Below are 26,149 nucleotides of genomic sequence, written 5' to 3' on the forward strand. Positions count from 1 at the left end.
AAAAAAAAAAAAAAAAAAAAAGCAAGGGATAGCTCAGAAGAAATTAACAAAATGGTGATAATAAATTCTTCTCTGTCAATAGTTGATTTAAATGTAAATGGATTTGAGGTGGGTGGGGTGGTGCACACCTGTAATCCCAGCACTTGGGAGGCTGAGGCAAGAGAAATGCTACAAGTTTGAGGCCAGCCTGGGCTACATGGTGAGTTTTAAAACCAGCCTGAACTACATAGTGAGACTCTGTCTCAAACTGCCTCCCCCCAAATTTTAAAAAATGCAAATGGATTAAACTTCCAGTTAAAAGTCAAAGAGTGGCTAATGGATGTTTTAAAAAGTAAGATCTAACTATCTAACTATACACTGTTTATGAGAAACTCACTTTAGATTTAAAGTTACATACAGGCTGGAAGGGATGGAAAGATAGTCCATGCAAATGACAACAAAAAGAGGACAGCAGAGGGTATACTTACATCAGACAAACTAGGTCAAAAGCTGTCACAGAGAGAAAAGCAGACATTATATGATAAAGAGGTCAGTTCTTCAGGAAGACCAAACAATTCATAGGTACCCAGCATCAGAGCACCCACATACATATAGGAAGCAAATATTGACAGAACCAAGGGGAGAAACAGCAATTCAATAATGCTTGGAAACTTTGGTACCACTTTTTCTTTTTATACTCTGTACTATATTTATTTTTTAATTTTTATTTTTATTGGTAGATGTTTGCAGCACATAATGATTACATTCCTTGTGGGGAGCTGATTCATGTACATAACTTATCTTTATAATTTTTTACTTTATTATTTTTTTATTTTCTCCCCTCACTTCATGTCTTGATCTCTTTTTTTAATCTCCTTCCCTTTTGCAAAAGATCTATTTTCCTATTTCTTATTGGCTATCTTTAATCTTGCTCTTAATTGTATTTTGAGTTTATCGTATAAGAGAAACCATGTAATATTTAAGCTTGTACATCTGATTTATTTCACTTAACAGTTGGAAAACATCCATTTTCCTACCAATAACTCAAATTTATCCTTCTTGTGGCAGAGTAGTACTCCATTGTGTATACATGCTATGTTTTCATTAACCACTCATCCACTGGTGGATATACAGGATGCTTTCATGATTTAGCTATTGTGAATTGTGCTGCTATAAACATGTGTATCCATGTATCACTGTAACATGATGTCTTTAACACTTTCAGAAAGATACCTAGAAGGAAAATAGCTAGGCCAAATGGAATTTCTAGTTTTAGATTTTTGAAGAATGTCCATAGTGATTTCCATCGTGGTTGTTTACATTCCTACCAACAGTGTAGAAGTACTCCTTTTGCCCTCAGCCTCACCAGTATTTGTTGTTACTTGATTTCTTGATGATAACCATTCTTTCTGTAGTGAGATGGTATCACAGTGTTGTTTTAATTTGTATATTTTTAAAGGCCAATAATGTTGGTCATTTTTTTCATGTATTTATTTCTTCTTATGAGAAGTGTCTATTCACTTCAGTTGTGCATTTTTTATTGGTCTTTTATTGGAGGATCTAATTTTTTAAATTCTTTATATATTCTAAATATTAGTCTTTTGAAGCATTTCTGACAAAAATTTTTTGTATTCTGTAGATTGTCTCTTCACTCTTGTTTGCTTCCTTTGCTGTGCAGAAGCATTTAGATTTGATATAATCCCATTAATTGATCTGGGTTCTGTTCCAAAAGTCTGCCTACACCTTCAAGAGTTTTATCTATCTTTCTAAAAGATTGATGTTTCTGTTTTAACTTTTAGATCTTTAATCCATTTTGATTTTAGCTTAGTACATGGTGAGAGATATGGGTCTAGGTTCCATCTTATATATATAACCAGTTATATATGTATAACCAGTTATATGTATAACCAGTTTTCCTAGCACCATTTGCTAAAGAGGATGTCTTTCTTCCAGTGTATGTTTTTGACCTCTTTGTCAAAAATCAGGTAGCTGAATGTGCCTTCCTCTGATGTGTTCCACTGATGTGTTCCATTGATCTGCATGTCTATTTTTTGTGCCAGTACAATGCTATTTTCATCATTGTAGCTTTGTAGTATAACTTGAAATCCAGGATTATAATGCCTCCTGCTTTGTTCTTGTTCCCCAGGCTTGGTTTTGCTCTTCTGGGTCCCTTCTGGTTACATATGAATTTTAGGATTGTTTTCTCCAGTTCTGTGAAGAATGCTGTTGGTATTTTTATTGGTATTACATTAAATCTCTATGTCAATTTTTGAAATATGGCCATTTTAACTATATTGATTCTTCCTATCCAGAAACAGGGGCTGTCTTTCCATTTTCTGAAGTCCTCTTCAACTTCTTATTTTCAGCATACTGTAGTTTTTATTGTAAAAGTCTTTTAATTCCTTGGTTGAGTTAATTCCTAAATATTTAATTTTTCTTGATGCTATTATGAATGAGATCATTTTCCTAATTTCTTTCTCAGTGAGTTCATTACTGGTGTACAGAGTGCTCTTGATTTTTGTGCATTGGTTTTGTGTCTTGCTACACTACTGATTTGGTTATTAATTCTAGGAGTCCTCTGATGGAATTTTTTGGGGTCTTTTATGTAGAGGATCATGTTATCTAAAAATAATGATAATTTGAATTCTTCTTTTCATATACATATCCTTTTCTTTCTTTCTTTTGATGATTTGTTTGGCTAATATCCTTGATCATGTTTGTAGATGTAAAAGCAAACAGAATCTCTGATCTGTGCTGGATGAAGGCAGAAGGATAAGGGTTCAAGCAGACTATTAGACTGACTGCCAGTCTATTGGACTGAATATTAGCACTTTCAGACCTAGCCACCTCTGAAAGTCACACACACTAGGCCTGGCTTGTCACCATGGAAGGTAAGACCCTGAGACCTTCCCAGCCTGTGCTTGAACTTTGCAGGGGATCTATGGTAGCCTATATTTTCTCTGCAACTGTCCTGTACGGCTGTCTCTCATATAGTCACTGTGGGAGGGTTACACCTGAAACCCTGAAGTGAAATTGTTCTGCAGTTGTTCTGTGGCTTAGTCTTAAATAATCAACCCCTAAGTAAAATGGTGCCTGATTAAATACTCTCAGGCAATTTGGCTTGAATTTTTTTTTTTTTTTTTTTTTTTGGTACCGGGGATCGAACTCGGGTCCTTGCAATTGCAAAGCAGGGGGTGAACCACTGAGCTAAATGCCCAGCCTCTCAGCCAATTTGTCAAGAACTGCACTAGATATTTTCTCCAACCATAACCTGCTGTGAGGAAGGAGTCACTTTTGGAGCAAACCTCATGCTGTTTTTGCAGTTTACAATACCTGTGTGTTTTTGGGGGGGCTAGCACTGTTGGTCCAGTCTATTTTTCTCCCTGGAGCATACAAACCTAGGAACATACCTCAGGTATAAAGACACAAGTTCCCTCCCCAGGAGCTTGGATGAGCTTCCAGACTACTTTGTTGTTTTCTATGTGTTGTGCTTTATTTCTCCAGCTTCTCTGCCATTTCTAATTTTCCTGTCCTCTCCCAATTCCCAGAGGTCAACTTTTTTTTTCTTCACCAAATTGTTATTTCCAGGTCTGGATTCCAAGTCCTAAAGAAGCTATATCTTGCTGCTGATTGCTATTTTGCCACTTTGGTTACCTAATACCACATTTTAATAGTGTAAAGACTATACAGACAAATAGTTAATAAGGAAACAGTAGACTTGAACAAAATGTAGACCAAGTGAACCTAATAAACATGTACAGAGTATTCCACCCAACAGCAGCAGAAGACACTTTTCAAGTGCTCATTTTTTCTTCAGAGCTGATCACGTTAGGTCATACAACAAGTCTTAACAAATTTAAAAAGACAGAAATCATACCAACTATCTTTTATGACAAAATTGCATAAAGAAAATGTGGTATATATACACAATGGACCACTACTCAGCCATAAAATATGATAAATTTGAGTTATTTGTAGAAAAATGGATGCACCTTGAGTCCATAATGCTAAGTGAAATAAATTAGACATGGAAGGTTAAATGTTGCAAGTTACTCTTACATGAGAAACCCAAAGTATAAATAATATAAAGAATAAAACGAAAGATGATATGAATGGGAAGATAGATTTTGTAGAAATGGGAAGGCGATCTAGGGATGTGAGGAGACAAGATGAAGGGAAGGGGAAGTGAAAAGGATCAAGAATATATATATATCTGAACTCCTCATAATGAATATACTAATTATGTATCACAAACATATGCTAACAGACTAGAAATCAATAACAGAGGAAAACTGAAAAATTCATAAATATACGGAAATTAACAACAGCCAATGTGTAAAATAGAATATTAGAAAATGAATCTTGAGACAAGTGAAGACGAAAATACAGTTTATCAGGAGATGCAGCACAAAGCAGTAGTAAGAGGAAAGTCTATAGTAATAAGTGCCTGTGTCCAAAAAGAACAATTTCAAATCAACAACTTTACACCCCAAGGAACTAGAAAAAGAACAAACTACATGCAAATTTAGGAGTAAGGAAATAAAGATTTGAGTATAAATAAATGAAATAGAGAAAAGAAAAACAACAGAAAAAAATCAACATAGTTAAGGTTTTTTTAATACAAAATTGACAAACTTTTAGTTACACTAATTAAAAACAAGAGAAAACTCAAATAAATCAGAAATGGAGGAGGAGGCATTACAACTGATTCTACAGAAAAGGATCATGAGATTATCATTATGGTTTGGATCCATAACTCCAAAATTTCATGTGTTCAGAGGTAGGACTTTTGGAAGGTGATTGGATTGTCTTGGGGGCACTATATGCATCAGTGCATTAATCTTCTGATGAATCCATAACTAAATGTGTTGTTAAGAGTTAGGGCTTGGTCAGAGAAGGCAGGTCACTGGGGATGTGACCTTGGAGGGTTCTCCCTTCACTCTCTGCTTTCTGGCTGCGGTGGTGTGAGTGAGCAGCTTTCCTGTGCCAGACCCTTCACTCTCTGCTTTCTGGCTGCGGTGATGTGAGTGAGCAGCTTTCCTGTGCCAGACCCTTCCACCATTCCCTTCCTGCCTTGAAGCCAGCTGACAATGGATTGAATCCTGTAAAAACCATGAGCCAAAATAAACTTCTCCTCATTGTAGCTGTCAAATAATGTGTCTCAGTAACAAGGAAAGCAACTAATACAGATATGGACCATTTATGCCAACAGACTGAGCAACTTTTCTTTTTTTTGTTCTTTTTTTTTTTTTTTTTTTTTTTTTTTTTTTTTTTGGTACCGGGGATTGAACTCGGGTCCCTGCGCTTGCAAGGCAGGCCACTGAACCGTGGAGCTAAATCCCCGGCCCATGAGCAACTTTAAAAAATGGAAGAAGTTCCTAGAAACATAAAAATCTACCAAGGCAGAACCATAAGGAAATAAAATATTTGAACAAATCTTTAAATACCAGTGAGGAGATTGAATCAGTAATCAAAACCTTGTTATAATTTAGATCTAAGATGTCCCATAAAAGTTTTATATGTTCAGAGATAGGGCTTTTGGAAGGTGATTAGATCATGAGGGTTCTATACAAAATGTGTTGTGAGGCCTGATTGGACAAGGTGGGTCATTGAAGGTAGTATCTGGAAGGATGCATTCTTGTTCCTGGCTCTTCCTGCAACCACCACCATGAGGTAAAAAGCTTTCCTCTGCCATGCCCTTCTGCCATGATACTTCTACCTTAGAACTAGCTGATTATGGACTGAAACCTTTGAAACCATGAGCCAAATAAATCTTCCTTTAAATTCTATATGTCAGGTATATTGTACCAACAAAAGAAAGCTGAATAATACAAACCTCCAACAAAGAAAAGCCCAGGACCAGCTGGCCTCAAGGGTGAATTCTATCAAACATTTGAAAAAGAACTAAGACCAATTCCTCTCAAAATCTTCCAAAAAATTGAAAAGAAAGGAACATTCCCAAATTAACTCATTGTATGACACCAGCATTGCCTTGATACCAAAGCCAGATGTAGGTACTACCAAAAAAAAGAAAAAGAAAAGACTTACAAGTTAATATTCCAAATGAATGCAAATATCTTCCACAAAATTCTAGCAAACTGAATTCAACAGTATATTAAAAAGATTAATCACTTATCAAATGGTATATATTTCCAGTATGTAAGGATGTTCAACGCAGACAAATCAATTCACCTCCAGCAGCACAAAAAATAAAATGAAAAAATCCATTAACATGTTATACCACAATGAAACATGAAGATTAAAAATAATACCACTTCAAGAGATGCAGAAAAAACATTTGGCAAAATTCAACACCCTTTGATGACAACTAGGAATAAAAGAAATTACCTCAACATAACAAGTGTCATACATGAAAAATCCCACAATTGACATATTCAATGGTTTAAAAAAAGCTGGCAACTTTTCCTTTAAGATCAGGAATAAGATGAGAATACTTACTCTTGCCACTTCTATTCACCATAGCACTGGAAGTTCTAGCCAAAGCAATTGAGGAAAAAAAGAAGTAAAAGCCATCCATGAAGGAAATGAAGAAATAAAATTATCTGTCTTTGCAGATGACATGATATCAGATGTAGAAAACCCCACTTTCCATATATCCTCTAAAAACCTGTAAGAACTAATAAATTCTGTATTTTCAAAATACAAAATCAATGCACAAAAACAGTTCTGTTTCCATATAATAATAAAGTAAAATTTTAAAAATGCCATTTACAATAGCATCGGAAAGAATAAAATAGGAATAAATTTAACTAAGGAGGAAAAAATCTTTTACACAGGAAACTATAAAATAAAGAAGACACAAATAAATGGAAAATGTACCAATAAACTCAATGAGAAAAAAAAAGAAATAAATTACTGATGCAGACTAAAGAACACACGATTTCGCGGGTTGGCTGTGTAACCACACTGGCATGGATCAGCAAAAACAACTTTGCTGCAAACTGAGAAACAGAGACCAGACCTGTATCGAGAGAGCCTTGTACAGTTGAAGGTAGTGGTGAAAGCACGAGACAACATTCCCCTAACGTCACCCAGAAACAGTGGCTGGTAAGTGAAGCTTACATGGACAGGCATCTGGCATATGTGGCCGCCATTTTGTGCAGAGAGGCTCGCGCTTGCACTACGTCAGCAGAACTGTTACTTTCTTTCAGAGTCGCTTTGCTGACCTGCAAGAAAGAAGGAAAAGGCCATCCAGTCACGGTAGACTACCGGCAATGGTCAGCAGATTGAGGGAATTTATGTTGAGAAATAGGGACCAGGATCAGCCAAACTCTACTCCCAAGACTACATGGGGCTGATTCGCCCTGACTACAAAGGACTGGGAGGCATCCCCTCTGCTTTGGGACTAGAGATGCAGGCAGGCAAGCAGCTTTGGCCAGTGATTAGGAGACACTACCCCGCACCACCCCACCCCACTCCAACCCACAAGCGCGCACTGCAGTGGACACAAACAATCAAAAAACCCTAGCCAGTGGCAGGACGAAGGTACCCACCCCACCCCCACGCCCGGACCATAATGGGTCTGGGAGAGGCCAACTGCTCACCGACCTGGAGATAACCTTGGACTGGTTCCAGCAGAGAGTGCCACAGCAGCTGAGAGAGCGGTATGGACAGGATCCTAGTGAAGAGACTTGGGCAAGAGACATCTGGAAGGCCCCAGCTCTGTCCTCCGGAAGCCAGAAACAGCCTTGTGTTCAGCACTGATCTTACTACAGATCTGGCAGGCCTGTACAGTGCATTTATGGGCTCTGTCTTAGACACTAACACAGAACTGTGTACTCGAGAAATTTTAATATTTTTATTATCTTTTTTTTTTCTTGTTTGATTCATTTTGCTTTTTTGGTCTGGTTGGGTTTTTTCTTTATTATTTGTTTGGGGTTTTTTTTTTTGTTTTTTGTTTTGTTTTTAGGTTTTATACCTTTATTCTGGTTTTGTTCTATTTGTCTTCTTTCTCTCTTTTCTCAACTGTTTAGATTTTATGATATTTTCATGTGAGTACACAGTGTCCCTTGTCTTTCTGGTTCACTTCAATATTCCTTTGCTTCCTCCCTCATGCTTTCTCTCCTGTCCTCTTCTCCTGTATCCCAAAGATTGGGTGTTCATCCTTTGCCCTCCAGCTTTGATTCTAGTATACTTTTCTCACTTATCTCTCTGTTCTGTGCCCTATCCCTCCTAAATTTCCCTCACAAAGGATAAAAATCACTCTACTGCATGGAAATTCATTGCATACAAGCTCTTGGTTTATGTTGGACTTTGTTATACAATGGTAGAGCTTGCTCATACAGTGAAAGGTACCAAACTAATAGGAACCACAGTCTGTCAGTTTCTAGGCTGTTAGATGCTATTGACACTGCTAATTGTACTACTTTAGCCAGGATATCATATCTATTATAATAAATTGTTCTTCATTGTTGGTTTTTTTTTGGGGTTTTGTTTTTTTTTTATACCAGGGATTGAATTTGGGTCCTTGCGCTTGCAAGGCAGGCCACCAAACCGCTGAGCTAAATCCCTGGCCCTCCATTGTATGACACACTGTGATTGTCTGAGGTCACAACCACCACCATAGTCCAGTACCAAAGCACTAGGTGCTGAGCTAAGCTGATAGCAACCTCTCATCCTCAATAGATTGGGAAGGTAGGATAAACACAAAGACCAAGAACCACCTACACCTAGAAGACATCTTTGAGCAATAGGCATTCCCTAACCTTGATATTAGTGATAAAGCTATCTACCATAAGAAAACTACAAGCAACAACTCAGAAAACAAAAATTAAATTAAAAAATACAAAATAACAAAACACAGAAGCAAAATACAACCCCAGACATTCAGTCCACCCAGGACAAGGACAGGGAACAACAAGACGAAGGAAATTGGAAGCAATCTACCTGAACTTTCTGAAATGATAGCTGCAGCAAACAAATAGAAGAGTCTATAGAGAAAATAATCTTCCAGGTACAAAAAGAAATGACAGTCAGAATGAATGACATGCTCAACAAATCTAGAGCAGACACAGACATTAAAAAAAAAAAAAAAAAAAAAAAAAACGACAAGAAAAAAAAAAAAAAAAAAAAAAAAAGAGGAGCTTAGGAAAATAATGGAAACCATGAATGCCCAACAACAGGAAAGAAATGTAAACCATGAAACAGATTCAAACTGATATGCAAGAGATTAAAAACTCCACTGAAAGTATACACAGTTGTTTAAACCAAGGTAAGGACAGAATTTCAGATCTAGAAGACATGATTGCAGTTGCCAACCCTGAAAAGAAAGATATCTTTAAAACAGCAAGAAGCCATTAAAAAGCAATCCAACAACTTCAAGAGGATGCAAAGAAAAGCAATATAAGATTGATTGGTGTCAATGAAAAAGCAAGAGACAGTGCAAATGCCATAAAAAAACCTGTTCACAAATGTAATGGCAGAAAACTTCCCAAACATGAAAAAAAGAATTTGACATACAAATAAATACATATAGAACTCCAAATACACATAACCAAAATAAATGTAGACCAACTCATATAATAATCAATATCCTAGAAATTCAGCACAATAACAGAATACTAAAAGCTGTTAGAGAAAAGAAACAAATCACCTATAAAGAAAGCCCATCAGAATCAGACTTCTCAACACAAACCATTAAGACAAGGACAGCACAGAATGAAGTATTTCAAGCTCTAAAAGAAAACAATCTCCAATGCAGATTGATGTACCCCACAAAACTATTTTTCAAATTCATTGGAGAAATAAGATAATTTCATGACAAAGAGCAACTGAAAAAATTCACAAAGCAGCTCTGCAAAGTATTCTGAAGGACATTTTATTTTATTTTATTTGGTACCTGTGATCAAACTAGGGTCCTTGCACTTGTGAGGCAGTTTGGTGGCACCACTGAGCTAAATCCCCGCCCAATGAAAGGCATTTTAGAAAGAGATAATGAAAACCACAAATCCAAGAACAGTAAGAAGCCATCAGGCATGGCAAGCAATAAACAGAGAGGAAAGATAAGGAACCAATAGCAGGAAAATAATATGACAAGGATAAGCTGATATATATTAGTTATAACCATCAATGTAAATGGTCTCAATTCACTAATCAAACCAGACTGGTGGAATGGATCAAAAAATAAGATCCAACAGTATGATGCATAAAAGAAACATTTAACTCAAAAAGAACTTCATAGACTGAAAGTCAAAGGATGGAAAGCAATATTCCATGTGACAGGAACCTGGAAAAAAACAGGGGTTCTATTTGCAGACAAAGTGGTTTTCATGCCAAAACTGGTCAAGAGTGACAAATAAGGTCACTACACACTTATTAAGAGAAAACTACAAGAAGAAGAGATAAGTTATAAATATATATGCACTAAATATTGGTGCACCCAAATATATAAAGTAAATATTAATGGACATGAGAAACCTAATGAGCACAAACACAATTGTAATGGGGGACCTTAATGCCCCACTGTCATAAATAAACAGATCATCTAGACCAAAAAAAAAAAAAAAACAACAAAGAAATATCAGCACTGAACCAAACTTGTAAACAAATGGACTTACTTAGTGAATGTCTACAGAGTATTCTACCCCAAAATGTCAGAATACACATTCTTCTCAACTGGTTCACTCTCCAATATAGACCACATACTAGCTCATAGAACATGCTTAACCAAATTCAAAGAAATTGAAATTTTCCCATGTATATTATCTATCTGACAATAGTGCAATAAGAATAGAAATTAGTGGTAAAAGAAAGTTCAAAACCCATAGATATATGGAAATTAAATAACACCCTCCTGAGCAACCAATGGGTAGAGATAAAATTGAAGAAGAAATTAAGCAGTATTTACAATTAAATGATAATGCCAACACAACATACTACAACTTATGGGACACAATAAAAGCAGTTCTAAGAGGGAAATTTATAACAGTGAACTCTCACATCAAGAAAACAGTGAATTCAAATAAACAACCTAATGTTGAATCTCAAACTTATAGAAAAAGAAGAACAAGTCAAGCCCAAAGTTCACATGAGGGAGGAAATTATAAAGATCAGAGTGGAAATTAATTCAATTGAGATTAAGAAATCAGTACAAAGAATCAATGAATTGAAGACTTGGGTTTTTTTGAAAGATTAAATAAAATTAACAAAACCTTATCCAATCTTACTAAAAAGAAAAAGGAAAGAGAAGACTCAAATTTATGCAATTAGGAATGAAAAGGGTGAAATCACAATGGATCATGTGGAAATCCAGAAGATCATCAGTATCTACTTTGAGAACCTATACTCTAATAAGATGGATAAGTTGAATCAAGAAGATATAAAAATTTTAACTAACCCAATATCAGTCAAGGAAATTGAAAACTTACTAACAAGGCCCAGGTCTTGATGGCTTTACTGCTGAATTCCACAAGAAATACAGAGATCTACAACCAGTTATCTTCAAACTCTTTGATAAAATAGGAAGGGAATCAGTAATACCAAAATCCTTCCTGGAAGCAAGTATTACCCTGATACCAAAGCCAGAGAGACCCAACCAAAAAAGAAAACTACAGGCCAATCTCCCTAATGAACATAGATGCAAAAATCCTCAATAAAATACTGGCAAAAAGTATGCAACAAATCATCAAGAAGATTATACATCATGATCAAGTAAGATTTCACCACAGGGATACCATCCAACATATCAAATCAATAAATATAATACATCATATCAATAGAACTAAAGACAAAAGTCACATGATATCTCAGTAGACACAAAAAAGGCATTTGACAAGGTCACCATCCTTGTTCAACATAGTTCTAGAAACATTAGCCCGAGCAATTAGATAATAAAAAGTAAAAAAAATAAAGATAGGAAAGGAAGAAATTAAATTATCATTATTTGTAGATGACATGATTTCTACATAGAAGACCCCAGAAACTCCACCAAAAGACTACTAGATTTAATAACCAAATTCAGTTCATAACAATACGAAGTCAACAGTCAAAAATCAATACTACTTCTGTACACAAACTCACTGAGAAAGAAATTAGGGAAACAATACTTTTCACAATAGCATTGAAAAAAATGAAATACTTAAGAATCAATCTAACAAAAAAAGTAAAGAACCTGCACATTGAAAATTACAGTACTCTGCAAAAGGAGATTAAAGCAGATATTCATAAATGGAAAGATATCCCTTGCTCTCGAGTAGGAAGAACCTACTAGTGAAAATGGCCATACTCCCAAAATTGATATACAGATTTAATGCAATGCCAATCAAAATAACCACTAGCATACCTCCCAGAACTAGAGAAAATATTCCGAAAATTCACTTGTAATCAGAAGAAATCTAGACTAGCAAAAACAATTCTAGGCAACAAAGGAAAGATAGGGAGCATCACAATCTCTGACTTGAAGTTATACTACACAGCTACTATGATAAAAATAGCACAGTACTGGCAAAAATAAAACACAAAAAAACAGATCTGCGGATCAATGGAACAGAAGAGGCAGAATCAACATGAAACTCACTCAGCCACCTTATCTTTGAGAAAGGGGGCCAAACACATTCACTGGAGGAAGGGTAGCCTCTGTAATAAGAGGTGGAAACACTGGCTTTTTACATGCCCAAAACTAAAACTAGACCTATGTCTCTCACTATGCACTAAACTGAAATAAAAATGAATCAAAGATCTAAACATTAAAACAGAATCACTAATTCCTCTGGAAGAGATAGATAGAGCTCTTGAAGATATAGGGTAAGCAAAGACTTCATGGACAAAACCCAGATTACATTGGAAATAGTGCAAAGAATAAACAGCTGGGATCACATCCTATTAAAAAGTTTTTGCAACACAAAATAAATCACCAACAGAGTGAAGAGACGATTTACAGAGTGAGGAAAAAAATTAGCCAGTAGTCCCTCAGATAAAGGACTAATATCTAGAACACACAAAGAATTGAGAAAAAAAATCAGACCCTCCAAATTTAAGGACCTAATCCAAAAAAGGACATCTGAAATGAATAGACACTTCTCAGGTGAAGAAGTACAAATGACAAATAAATATATGAAAAAATGCTCAACATCACTGGACATTTAACGGATGCAAATTAAAACAATGCTGAGATTCTGCCTCAATACAAAAAGAATGGCTAATATCGAGAAATCAACTGACAACAAATGCTGCTGGGGCTGTGGAGAAAAATGAACCCTGATCTACTATTGGTGCAACCACTGTGGAAATCAGTGTGGAGATCCCTCTAAAAATCTGAATGAGAGGTCCCATTTGATCTAGCTATTCCTCTTCTATCTTCCCTAAAGATTTAAAAGCATCATACCACAGTGAAATATGCCCATCTATGTTTATAGCAACACAACTTGTAATAGCTAAATTTTGGAGGCAACCTAAATGCCCATAAACTGATGAATAGATAAAAAAGATGCAAGGTTTTTAAAAAAATACAATGGAGTACTTCTCAGACATAAAGAGAGATAATCTTGAGACATTTATAGATACATAGATGCATATCGAGACTATACTCTTAAGTGAAAATAAATTGGACACATGTGTGTAAACCCTGTATTATTTCTGTGTGAGAAACTAAAAGAGTAAATAAGGACCAAAATGTTTAATAGATAATGTAAAATAGAAAGAAATTGTTCAAAAAGAAAGGAAAACTGGTGGTAGGGGGGAAATGAGAAGAGAAGGAATAAAATAGAAACAAAGCTTTCATAAATAAGGAGAGGAAGGATGAGGCAGGAAGGGAGGGTTGAAAGGAGGGGAGGGGATTGGAATAAAAAGAGGAATCAAGATATAACGTACATGTACAAATTCCCTTTGATGAATGTGATCATTATATATATTTAAATTGTACTAATACAATTAATTAAAGTTAATATGAAAGAAAAAAACATATGGAGTATGGCACAGACATATAGATGAATACAACAGGATACAAAACCTAGAAATAAATCCACCCCTATATGCAATGATCTTTGAGAAGGGTACAAAGAATGCATACTTGGGAAAGAAGAGTCTTTTCAGTAAATGCTGCTGGGAAAACTTGGAAAGCAAAGAAATTGGACCCTCATAATACACAAAAATCAACTCAAAAAGGATTCAAGACCTGAACATAAAACTTGTAAAAGAAAATATAGTGGGGGAGTTTCACGGCATTGATTTTGGTAATGACTTCTTGGACCTGATAATGAAAGCACTAACCACAAGAGCAAAAATAAGAGAAACTATATCAAAATCTTCTGCACAGAAAAGTAAATAACAGAATAAGAGTCAGCCTACAGAAAAGCAGAAAATACAAGTATATGCAAGCCACGTACAGGGGTATCTCAGTTTATAACAATTTGTTTTATAATTTTGAGGAAGATGACTGTGGTCATGTTTGTCAGCAAGCACCTGTACAATGTCTTTAAATTAGTTAACAAGGACCCTTTCTTTTCTTTCCTTCCTTCCTTTCTTTCTTTTAAATTAAAACATGGTGTTCATCTTGATCTTGGGACAGCTTGCAGTTGGTTTTACATCCAGGGAACCAGGAGTAGTTTATCATGAATTTCTGAATGATGGGCCAAGGTTGAGTCTCACTAAAAACTATGTAATACATTTGCAATAAATCTACTTTTGTTTTGTTGCCACCAAAAATGCTGAAACTCATACCAAAAGTAAGGAATTTGAAGATTATTCATGTAAATAGCAAAAGACATCACTGTAATGATGAAGCATTAATCTCTAACCCAGATGGGAGATCTGGTGGGACTCTGAAGAAGGGAAGAAAAGGATGGAGGCAGATGCCTCCTCTTCTGCTCTGGCTTTTTGAGCAAGTGTTGTTTTCCATCATCCTGCAGTTTGCCATTCTCCTCAGTCCAACTTTTATGAATTCAGTGTAATTGTTAGAAAAAAATCTGGCTGGTGAAGACTGAAGAGGGCCTGCTAATCTTTCCAGGCTCCTGAAATAAATCTTAACAGAACATCTCTCTGGCTAAGCGAGGATCTGGGACCTTTTCTAAACCATGAACACCTTTGACTGCAGAGCCTTCTCAGAATATTTTCTAACGCATAAAGTAAAACACATGTGATTGCACAGGAAGCCAATTTCAGAATATCATGACCAAAGATTTTAGAAATCTGGTTATATAACAATATATATTTATATCACAACATTCAGTTCTAATGATAGACCTAACAACTTCCATTGTTTTGAAGTACAGATGCCTGTGGGTAGTGTTTCAGGATTAACTGCAATTGTAATATAATATGAAAATACCTGTGGTTTCTATGCTTCTTTAGAAATATTACTAGGATATATGATAAAACATTTATTGTGTCTTTAAGCATTTAAAAATTATTACAGTAGAAGACACATTGCCATTAATCCCCCTTGCTTCAAATATAATTATCACATCATTGTTGCTACTTCTGAAGCATTCCTGAAAGTCCACTTTCATATCTTAAATTGTGCTGTTGTGGCCATCTTGATGTCCTGAATTAATTAAAAATGTTTACCATTTAAGGTCATTTTGACTTCTGGAAAGAGTCAGAAGTCACACGGTTCCAGATCTGGTGAAAACGAATTTGGATGTGGACACACCGTAATGGTTTTATGAGCCTGCCTTTCCATTGGGTGGCCCTCAGCAGCAATGCTCACTGTATTGTTAGCACTCCTCGTAAAAGCCCTCAGGAAAGAGGACTTCTAGAACTGCTTCAAAAAGTGGTAAGGATAGAATAAGTGTGTTCAAAGTAAGAGCAAGTATTTGAGGTCAGCTAATGGGAGTGTGCCTTTCATTGCAATTAATTTTTAAAATTTAAACATTCACCCTTTGTTTCATTATCACCACCCCCTTGTATTTATAATGAAAGGAGATGCTCAATTTCAATTAGAGAAAATGTGATGTAATGTTTTCCATCCAAACTCATATGCCCTCTTAAGAATAAACCCTCACTTGAGATCAAGAACCCATATATTGGTGTCACCTGTAGAAAAATGCAGGATGGTGAAAGGCTTAACCCAGAATTACATACTAGGAGTGATTACAACATAGGTCAAATCATTAGATTTCTTTCCATTAGATTTTCCTTTAAGGAATGAATTTTCTGGAATAATTAGTAATTATTTTCAAAATTTGGAGTAAAAGGAGAAGTCTGGCTAACAAAAGAAACCTATAATGAATTTTAGCTAGAAATTGAAGAAAGTGCAAATGCTATGCATTTCTGCAATAAATGCTTCAGAAGGAAAGGTAGAAGTAGTGGCAACCAGGTGTGGTGGCACTCACCTGTAGTCCCAGCTATTTGGGAGGCTGAGGCAAGAAGGCCAAGTTCAAGCCCAGCCTGGGCAACTTAACAAGATCCTGTCTCAAAATAAAAAGTGAAAATGGGCTGATGATGTAGCTCAGTACTAAAGTCCCAGGTTCAGTCCCCAGGACCAAAAACAAAACAAAACAAAGTAGTGGCAATAAACAGCTGAACTTCTGGTAACCACACAAATTTCCTAAAATTATGTGGATATAAAATAATCTGTTCCTCAGGGCCAGGAATTTAGTTCAGTGGTTCTGTCAACTGCCTCGCAAGCACAAGGATCTGAGTTCGATTCCTGGGACCAAAAAAAAAAATCCATTCCTTTGCTATTATAACTGACTTGAATGTACTTGATCACATACAACTCCTAGGTTCATTTTGGTAGGAAATGATAGCTACCAAAGAATTTTGAAATGGTTAGCTTTAGTTACTCTCCTACATCTCACTACCAGGTTATAATGAAACTGAGTGGAAGCCCAAATTGAGACAGGTTTATTAGACAGACTTTTTTTCCTGCTGGGGATTGAATGCAGGGCTTTACCATGCCAAGCATGGTCTAGCATTATTTTATACCCTCAGGTCTTGAACAAACATTTATTAGGAAAGTAAGCAAGAAGCAGGTGATAAAACATACTCCTTAGGCTCAAAGAAGTTCCAGCTCTCTGTCCTTTTCATTGCTGTGCCCATAACTTTGTTGTGGCAGATGAAACAACATTAGAGCAAAAATTGGCCTCTGGACTGAGAGCCCCTCAAACCTCAAGGCAGACCCTAAGGATCTAAGCAGCACGCCTCTGAATTTGTATACTTTGTTCTTGCAGGTGAGAAGGTTGTCTAATTCTTCTCACAATTCATATTTGACAATCTTTAATCTTACCAAAAGGAGCCCATTTCTGTCATAATATGACATCATTTTTATCAATAAAACCCCATCTATAATATGCAATATGCTTATTAGCAAAGTGTAGGTGGTTGATGGGGACATGGACCTCTGAGTCCTGGCTATGGCCACACGTGGAGAGTGCTTCTCCCTGACAAAGTGTTAGCTGACAGCTCCTGGTTTCTGCATTCTTCCTGCATCCCAAAATTTTATTAGAAAAATTGTCGAGACACAAAACGTGAAAGAATTGGATAGTGAACATCAAAGTGCCAGCATGTATGTGTTGATCATACAACTATGGAGTATGATAAAAAAATATAGCAAATATTTAATTTTTAAAATTTATTACAGTAAAAGATACATTGGCATTAACCCCCCTCAAAATACTACCTTTTTTTTTTAATGCAGGGTATCAAACACAGGACATCATGCTTGCCAGGTAGGCACTATGCTACTAAGCTAAATCCTCACCTGAGTTAGAGTCCCCCTTGTTTTTAACACTTTTGTTCTCTGTCCAATAACTGAAAACTCAGCACAACTGTATAGACTTTTCAAATTCAATAGTGGTGAGTAAATTTGGTAAGCAGTAAGTTTGTTTTTTTGTTTTTGTTTTTGTTTTTTTTTTTTTTGGCACTGGATATCAAACTCAGGTCCTTGTGCTTTTGAGGCAGGTGGTGGAACTACTGAGCTAAATCCCCAGCCCTCATGAGTATAGTTATAAGGTGTGCTCAGAAATACAGTTTGTGCTGTTGCTGAGCATCCTGCATAGAAAGGCAGCTCATAGAAATGTTACAGTGTCCTCATCTACCTTATTCACGGCACTGTGCTACTTCTGGTTGTGTGATGAGCACATATATATGACATTTCGGTGTTCACCCTCCAATTCTTTTGAGTATTATTTCCTTGAAAGTTTTTGAGGTACAATGTTGGAGCAGAGATGATGATGAATCCAGGAACTGTCAACAATAGTTCTCAAATTTTATAGGCTGCAGCAGGATCACCTGGAGGGCTGGTTAAATGTGGGTTAAATGCTAGGCCTCTATACTGTCTGAGCCAGGGTGCTTGGCCTGCAAATGAGCATTTGAAATAAATTTCTCAGGACTACAGATGCTGCTAACGCCTGCACATCACTTAGAACTATAGACCTTGGATCTCCTATTGATATAGTGGTACCTCAGTTCATTAATTTAATTTGTTCCATGTTTCTGGAAAAGACACCCACATTCATGTCTATCACCTGATACATAATTCACAAACAAAAACAAAATTTTGCCAAATGCTTGTTTGTGAACAAATTGTTCATAAAAACGTTTGTGAACTGAGATACCACTATACTTTGACAGACAGTCACATGTTACTTATGAAGGGAACATATTTTGAGAAGTGGGTTAGAATTGGTTTGTTGACTTTGCTCTTGTGTACTCACTCAGACCTATGTGGTTTCATCAGTCACACTGTGTGGCCTCTTGATGCTATCAAGAGAGAGTAAACACAAGACAGATGAGGCCACTGCAGTTGACAAGACATAACCGTTTTTATATATATTGAAGTAGCAAAAACATTTTAAAAAGTCATAAACTAATAACAATCATTGGTTACCCAGCACTGTGTTCTGAACTCATTGTATGGAGAACATTTTTATACAACTGGCAGTGTAGTAGTTTACAGCACATCACCACATACATGACAGGTGAGGAAAGCATTGTGTCATGAAGTCAGGACCGCTGCATGTTAGGAATGTTTCTGCTCCCTTATTACCTCATAGACCACCATTGTTGTGCAGCCTGTCTTGACTGAAACATCACTATGTAGTATGTGACTGCATTTACTGTATCACACATTCATCCACTTATACTTCCATCTATCTATCCATTTTTTAATATATATATTTCTAAGCAATTTTGCAGGCATCAGTAATATTATTCCTAAATATTTGAACATGCATTCCATTACCCAGACAACAATATTTATATGGGATTTTTTGCGGTTAGTTTCACATACAGAGGAAAGTTGCACTAGTTAGTATTCTAATGGGGAGGCCATTTGGCTGGGGCGGTTCTAGCACTTTCCATTCCCCTCTAGGCAAAGGGAAGCCTCACAGATGAACAGGACAATCAGAAACCACCCATGAACCTGAGGGTCCATCCATGGTCACCACTCTCTTGGTTATGTTCCTGTGACACCTTGGTTTCTTTCCTGCCAGAGTGCTGAGCCACTGGCCATTGCCTTCTGTGGTTCATGAGTCCCCAAATATTCAAATAAACTCTAAAATTTAAATGTGCCTACATTTACTTTTTTTTTTTTTTTGGTACCGGGGATATTGAACTCGGGTCCTTGCGCTTGCAAGGCAGGCCACCGAACCGCTGAGCTAAATCCCCAGCAGTGAACTGTGCTTTTTTTTTTTTTTTTGGTACCGGGGATATTGAACTCGGGTCCTTGCGCTTGCAAGGCAGGCCACCGAACCGCTGAGCTAAATCCCCAGCAGTGAACTGTGCTTTTTTTTTTTTTTTTGGTACCGGGGATATTGAACTCGGGTCCTTGCGCTTGCAAGGCAGGCCACCGAACCGCTGAGCTAAATCCCCAGCAGTGAACTGTGCTTTTTTTTTTTTTTTTGGTACCGGGGATATTGAACTCGGGTCCTTGCGCTTGCAAGGCAGGCCACCGAACCGCTGAGCTAAATCCCCAGCAGTGAACTGTGCTTTTTTTTTTTTTTTTAGGATACTGAAATGTAATTTATATATGGTAAAATAGATTCTTTTTAGCATACAGTTCGGTGAGTTTTCAAAATATATACTGCTTGGCTCCATGATCAAGATACAAAAATTATGCCTGCAAGCACAAGATCCCAAGTTAGATCCCCAGTACAAAAAAACAAAACAAAAATAGAAATTGCCTCTGATATCAAATGTCCCCTCACCTTTTCGTAGAAAACACTTCCCTCAACTTCCCACCACAGGCAACCCCTCAATCTCTTCCACACTCAGTTTGCCTTTCCCAGAATGTCAGGTGGAGGGAGTCACACAGTGGGATGCTTTATTTCGAGGCTGCCTTCTGCACTTAGCATAATGTACTTGAGATTCAGCCATATAATTGTGTATATTCCTTTTACTGTTAGCCAGGCATTCATACTGTAAAGTTGAAATCACTTGGCACACACCCAATATCTCACAATTCATTGCAGCATTTGAAAGTAAATTACAGGTATTCCTGTTAAGCAAATGACCAAACAAACAAACAAAAGTGTAATGACTTTTGGACTTAGGACTTGTCTTTTTTTTTTGTACAGTTCTATATATCTTGTTTTTAGAGACTCAGTATCTTTTTGATATAGTACTGTAATTTTTGCTGATTGTACATACAGTACTATAGTTTTATATTCTGTTATACATTATAGTACTGCTTATAAAAGTTTTGCAAATAAAAATAAAGTGATAAAATTGGAGTTTCCTTTGTCCAATTTTTGTTCTGAATAGTATAACATATATACATACTATATACAATTCCTCATTAAGCAATTAATTTATTGCAGGAATGGAACCCTGTCATTAAATGAGGAGTGTCTGTGTGTCCCACCCCACACCACAAACCTCCTCAACGGAACTGAGCCTGCTTGCGTTGCAAAACTTGCTGGCAGTTTCTACCATCTACTCAAATTTTAGCTTTCCTCCCCTTTCTGCATATTTTGTGTCACCTCCAAGATCCTGGAACAGGATTTGGTTATAGATCCAAATTAGAGGTTCTAGGGAAAGGGTCCCAGCAGCCAAGTGGTACAGCTACTTGGCAAGCAGAGTGGAAGTGCCCATGAAAGGTGAATGGCCAAGAAAGCTTGGAGGAGGAGACTGGGAGCCAAGTCTCTTCACACAGGGAGAAACAATCTTGCAGGATTAACCCCTCCAAGACCAAGTACTGTAATCATCTCAGAACAAAATAAGGGCCAGGGATTTAGCTCAGTGGTTCCGCTGCCTCCCTTGCAAGCACAAGGACCCGAGTTCGATCCCCAGTACAAAAAACAAACTAACAAAAAACCCCAACAACAACAAAAGGTTGTAAGCTGTATCTAGATTTTCAATGTTCTACATTTGTGGTTAATGACCATGAAAATATTTCTTAAAAATAGTAAGGTACCACAAAAAACTCAATCCAACAGTGTTTACATGATGCAAAGAAGAATAATACAAGATTGGAGTCAATGAAAAAGCAGGAGAGTGCCGGGTGTGGTGGCACACGCCTGTAATCCCAGCACTCGGGAGGCTGAGGCAGGAGGATCACTGTGAGTTCGAGACCAGCCTAGGCTACATAGAGAGTTCCAGGTCAGTCTCAACTACATAGTGAGACCCTGTCTTAAAAAAACAAACAAACAAAAAACCCACAACAAACAAAAACAAACAACAACACACAACAAAAAAAGCAAAAACAAAAAAAGAAATACCAGGAGATAGTGCAAACTACATAAAAAACCTGTTCACAGAAGTAATGGCAGAAAACTTCCTAAGTGTGGAAAAATAATTTGACATACAGATAAGTGAAACATATAGAATGCCAATTAGCCATGATTAAAAAATTTACACCAAGGCATATACTCTACAAGACTCCCAAAATTCAACATAAGAGCAAAATATTAAAAGATGTTAGAGGAAAGAAAAAAAACACCTACAAAAGAAAGCCCATCAGAATCACAGTAGATTTCTCAACATCAACCCTTAAGGAGAGCATGGAGTGAAGTATTTTAAGCCCTAAAAGAAAACAACCTCTAAACAAGATTGATGTACCCTGCAAAGCTATCTTTCAAAATTTGATGGAGAAATAAAATACTTCCATGGCAATGAACATCTGAAGAATTTCATGACCACCAAAGCAGCACTCCAAAACATTCTGAAGGATATTATAGTCAGAGATAATGAACATTACAACTCCATGAACACCAACAGAATGAATCTACCAAGCAGGGAAAACATTTAATCAGAGGGGGAGAAAAAGAGAGCCAACAGGAAAATAACATGACAAGGATAAATCAACACATATCAGTAATAACCATTAATGTTAATGGTCTCAATTCACCAATCAAAATAAACAGACTGGCTGAATGGATCAAGAAGCAAAATCTAACAATATGCTTCATATAAGAAACACATTTAATTCAAAAAGAAATTCATAGACTAGGGTCAGGGATTTATTTCAGTGGTTCCATGCCTGCCTCACAAGCACAAGGTCCTGAGTTTGATGCCTGGTACCAAGAAAAAAAAATCATAGACTGAAGGTCAAAGGATGGAAAACAATATTCCATGTGATAGGAACCCAGAAAAAAGCAGGGGTAGGTATTCTTTGTGCAGACAAAATGGATTTTAAGCCAAGATTGATTAAGAAAGACAAAGAAGGATATTATATTCTTGTAAAGGGAACAATCCAAGAGGAAGAGATAACAATCATAAATATATATGCACCAAATACTAATGCCCCCAACTATACAAAACAAATATTAACAGACATGAAAAATCAAATAAACACTGATAAAATTTTAATGGGTATCTCAGTACCTCATTGTCACAGATACACAGATCAATTAGACTAAAAATTAACACAGAAATATCACAACTGAACCAAACTTGTGAACAAATGTACTTCACAGATGTCTACAGAGTGTTCTACCCCACAATATCAGACCATACATTCTTCTCAGTTGCACATAGGATGGTCTCCAAAACCACACAGAACATGCTTAAATCTCACAGAACATGCTTAAGTAAATGCAAAGGAATTGAAATTGTCCCGCACATATTATCAGACCAAAGTGCAATGAAATTAGAATTCACAGAAAAAGGCATAAAAACCCATAAACACATGGGAATTAAATAACACCCTCCTGAACAATTGTTCACAGATAAAATTAAAGAAGAAATTAGACAGTCTCTATAGCTAAAAGTTAATGCCAGTATCACATACCAGAACTTAGGGGATGCAATGAAAGCAGTCCTAAGAGGGAAAATTATAGCAGTGAACTCTCACATCAGAAAAACAGAGCAAGTTCAAATAAACAACCTAACATTGAACCTCAAACTTATAGAAAAAGAGCCGGGTGTGGTGGCACATTCCTGTAATCCCAGCACTCGGGAGGCTGAGGCAGGAGGATCACTGTGAGTTCAAGACCAGCCTGGGCTACATAGTGAGTTCCAGGTCAGACTCAACTACATAGTGAGACCCTGTCTCAAAAAAACCAAACCAAACCAAAACAAAACAAAACAAAAAAACTTACAGAAAAAGAAGATAAAGTCAAGCCCAAAATTCACACAAGGGAGGAAATTTAAAAGATCAGAACAGAAATTAATGCAATTAAGACTAAGAAAACAATACAAAGAATTAAGGATTCAAGGATTTGGTTCTTTGAAAGATTAAATAAAATACACAAATGCTTAGCTGACCTTATAAAAAAGGAGGAAAGAAAAGACTCAAATCCATGCAGTTAGAAATGAAAATGGTAAAATTATAACAGATCCAGCAGAAATCCAGGTCATCAATACCTGCTTCGAGAAACTGTATTCTAATAAGATGGAAAACACAGAAGAAATGGACAAATTCCTAGACACACATGAATTACCAAAGCTCAATGAAGGTGTTATAAAAATTCTAACAACCCAATATCAGTTAATGAAATTGAAGATGTAGTTAAAAACCTATCAATAAAGAAAAGTCCAGGTCATGATGGCTTCACTGTTGAACTCTACAAGAAATTTAGAGAAGATCTAATGCCTCTATTCCTCAAACTCTTGAATGAAATTGAAAGGAAAGTAATATTCCCAAACTCATTGCTGAAATTAAGCATTACCCTGACATGAAAACCAGAGAAGGATCCAACCAAAAATGAGAACAACACCCTGATGAATATAGATCCAAAAATCCTCAATAAGATGCTGGCAAACAGAATTCAGCAAATCGTCAAGATTATACACCATAAAATGGAATACTGCTCAGACATAAAGAATGAGAAATTCGATTCATTCATAGGAAAATGGATACATATTGAGGATATACTCCTAAGTGAAATAAATAAGTCACACATGTGTAAATACTGAATAGTTTCTCTGTTGTGAAAAACTATAATAGTACATAAGATCCTAATAATATAATTGACAATGTGAAATAGGAAGAAAAGGGCTAACAGTGTAGGGAAAGTGGGAAGGGTAGGGGAAAGGTAATAAGGGGAAATTAAAAAAATGTGAGAAAATGAAAAAATGTAAATAAAGTGTTTGTAAATGGGGAGGGTAGGAGGGGGTGAAAGGAGGGTAGGGACAAGGGGAAAAAATGAGAACGAAGACCTGTCATGTAAAGGTACAAGATCCTAATAATGAATGTAATTGTACTGTATACCTAAAATGTATCAATAAACTCAATGAAAAAAAAAGATTATACACCATGACCAAGTATCCATGCATTCTAGGGATGTAGGAATGGCTCTACATAAATAAATCAATAAATGTAATACACCATACTCACAGAATCAAAGACAACTACATGATCATTTCAATAGATGCAGAAAAAAATCACTCAACAAAGTTCAACACTCATTCATGATTAAAACCCTACAGAGAATTGGAATAGATAGTATTTATCTCAATCTGATAAAAGCCATATATGACAAATCAAAAACCAACATCACACTAAATGGTCAAAAACTGAAAGATTTCACTCTCAAATCAGGAAAAGGACAAGAATGTCCACTATCACCACTATTATTCAATATAGTTCTTAAATCAATAGCCAAAGCAATTAGACAAGAGATATGGCAGGACCTTTCTTGAAGAAAAGTGCTGGGGTCTTCACAGAACAAAGGATGACAATATAGCATAATCAATTCCTATGTATGCACGTACAGTTCTAGAACAGCTTTTTAATACAGATTATATACAATAAGGCCATAATGTGTTACCCTATAAAGGAGACAAAGACAAAAGAATTATATAAAAAGCAAAATTCCACCATCCTCAAGGCTCAGCCTTTGGATGAGAACCACTGAGTCAGTACCAGCATGAATAAACACTACTTTCTGGAAGGAGCTTCAGTATCCTATCTCACTATGTAAGAATCTTGTTACATTTTTTGGAGGCTCATCCAGGATGTGGAGATGGTGTTTCTAGTCCCTTATCAACATGGTGCAAACCTTGTGGAGAGGTGAGGTTGCTTGACATCAGCAGACTGCTTGATCCATAGGAGACTAGCTCCTCTTGGCACACCGGGATGAGGGCCCCTGGATGCACAAAGGAACCTGGTGAGGCCCAGGAACTAGCTTAGGGAGCCCTGTCCATCAGATTGGTAAGAGCCCAGGTTCATTTTGGTATACTTACCACTAAGAGAAAGAAGGGGAGCCTGAGCCCCTCCCAGGATTGCCTGAGTAAGTTTCACTGAAACTGAATCTTTGAGGTGTTGGGTGCTGGGTGCTGGCTGGCAGGTGGGAGTTCTGTGTTTCTGTGTGAATGAGACAGACAGTGCGGAGGTTCTGACCTGACCTAAAGGGCAAAAGCAAATGTGAAGTCTTGATCTGTGGTTCTGTGGAGACCTTGTATAGCTTATGCTGGCATCAGGCTTCCTCAGGAGTCTGATCCAGGCCAGGTATTACTGAGTACACCAATGCTAAGAGGTGCCTGAAATATCTCTTTGAGTGGCCAGAGATGGATAAAATGAGTGTGTTTCCCTCATATCATATCCCTCCCTTCCCCCTTTTTCCCTCTTGTGCACAAAAATTGTCCACTGGGGGGGGGAGATGGGTGGAAAGCAGAGTAAATCAACTCCCCTAGACTGTATGTTAAAGAATTTTTAAAAAGCGATATTCAGGTTACTATGGTGTTTAACTCCTGGAAAACTCCAGACATTCTATAAAATTAATTGGCCATCATTTGGGATTACTGTAAGCAGTTAGAGAAAAGAAGCAAATAATATGCAAAGGAAATCTCATCAGAATCACAGAAGACTTTTCAACACAAACACTCAGGT

General features: G+C 36.7%; 1 long non-coding RNA gene across 4 annotated transcripts in view; it reads right to left on the reverse strand.

Moving 5' to 3' along the window:
• Nucleotides 1-26,149, reverse strand: part of LOC104850508 — an 83,221-nt gene that overhangs the window by 21,633 nt on the left and 35,439 nt on the right. For all 4 annotated transcript variants that reach the window (XR_776985.2, XR_776987.3, XR_776988.3 and 1 more), the window contains exons 3-4: nucleotides 7,549-7,726; nucleotides 7,063-7,166 (exon numbers count right to left, since the gene is read on the reverse strand). This is a non-coding gene — a long non-coding RNA (uncharacterized LOC104850508). The remainder of the gene's footprint in view (nucleotides 1-7,062; nucleotides 7,167-7,548; nucleotides 7,727-26,149) is intronic.

This window comes from Fukomys damarensis, unplaced genomic scaffold (genome assembly GCF_012274545.1).
Source record: "Fukomys damarensis isolate Sample0158 unplaced genomic scaffold, DMR_v1.0_HiC HiC_scaffold_38, whole genome shotgun sequence".
Classification (NCBI taxonomy): Eukaryota; Metazoa; Chordata; class Mammalia; order Rodentia; family Bathyergidae; genus Fukomys; species Fukomys damarensis.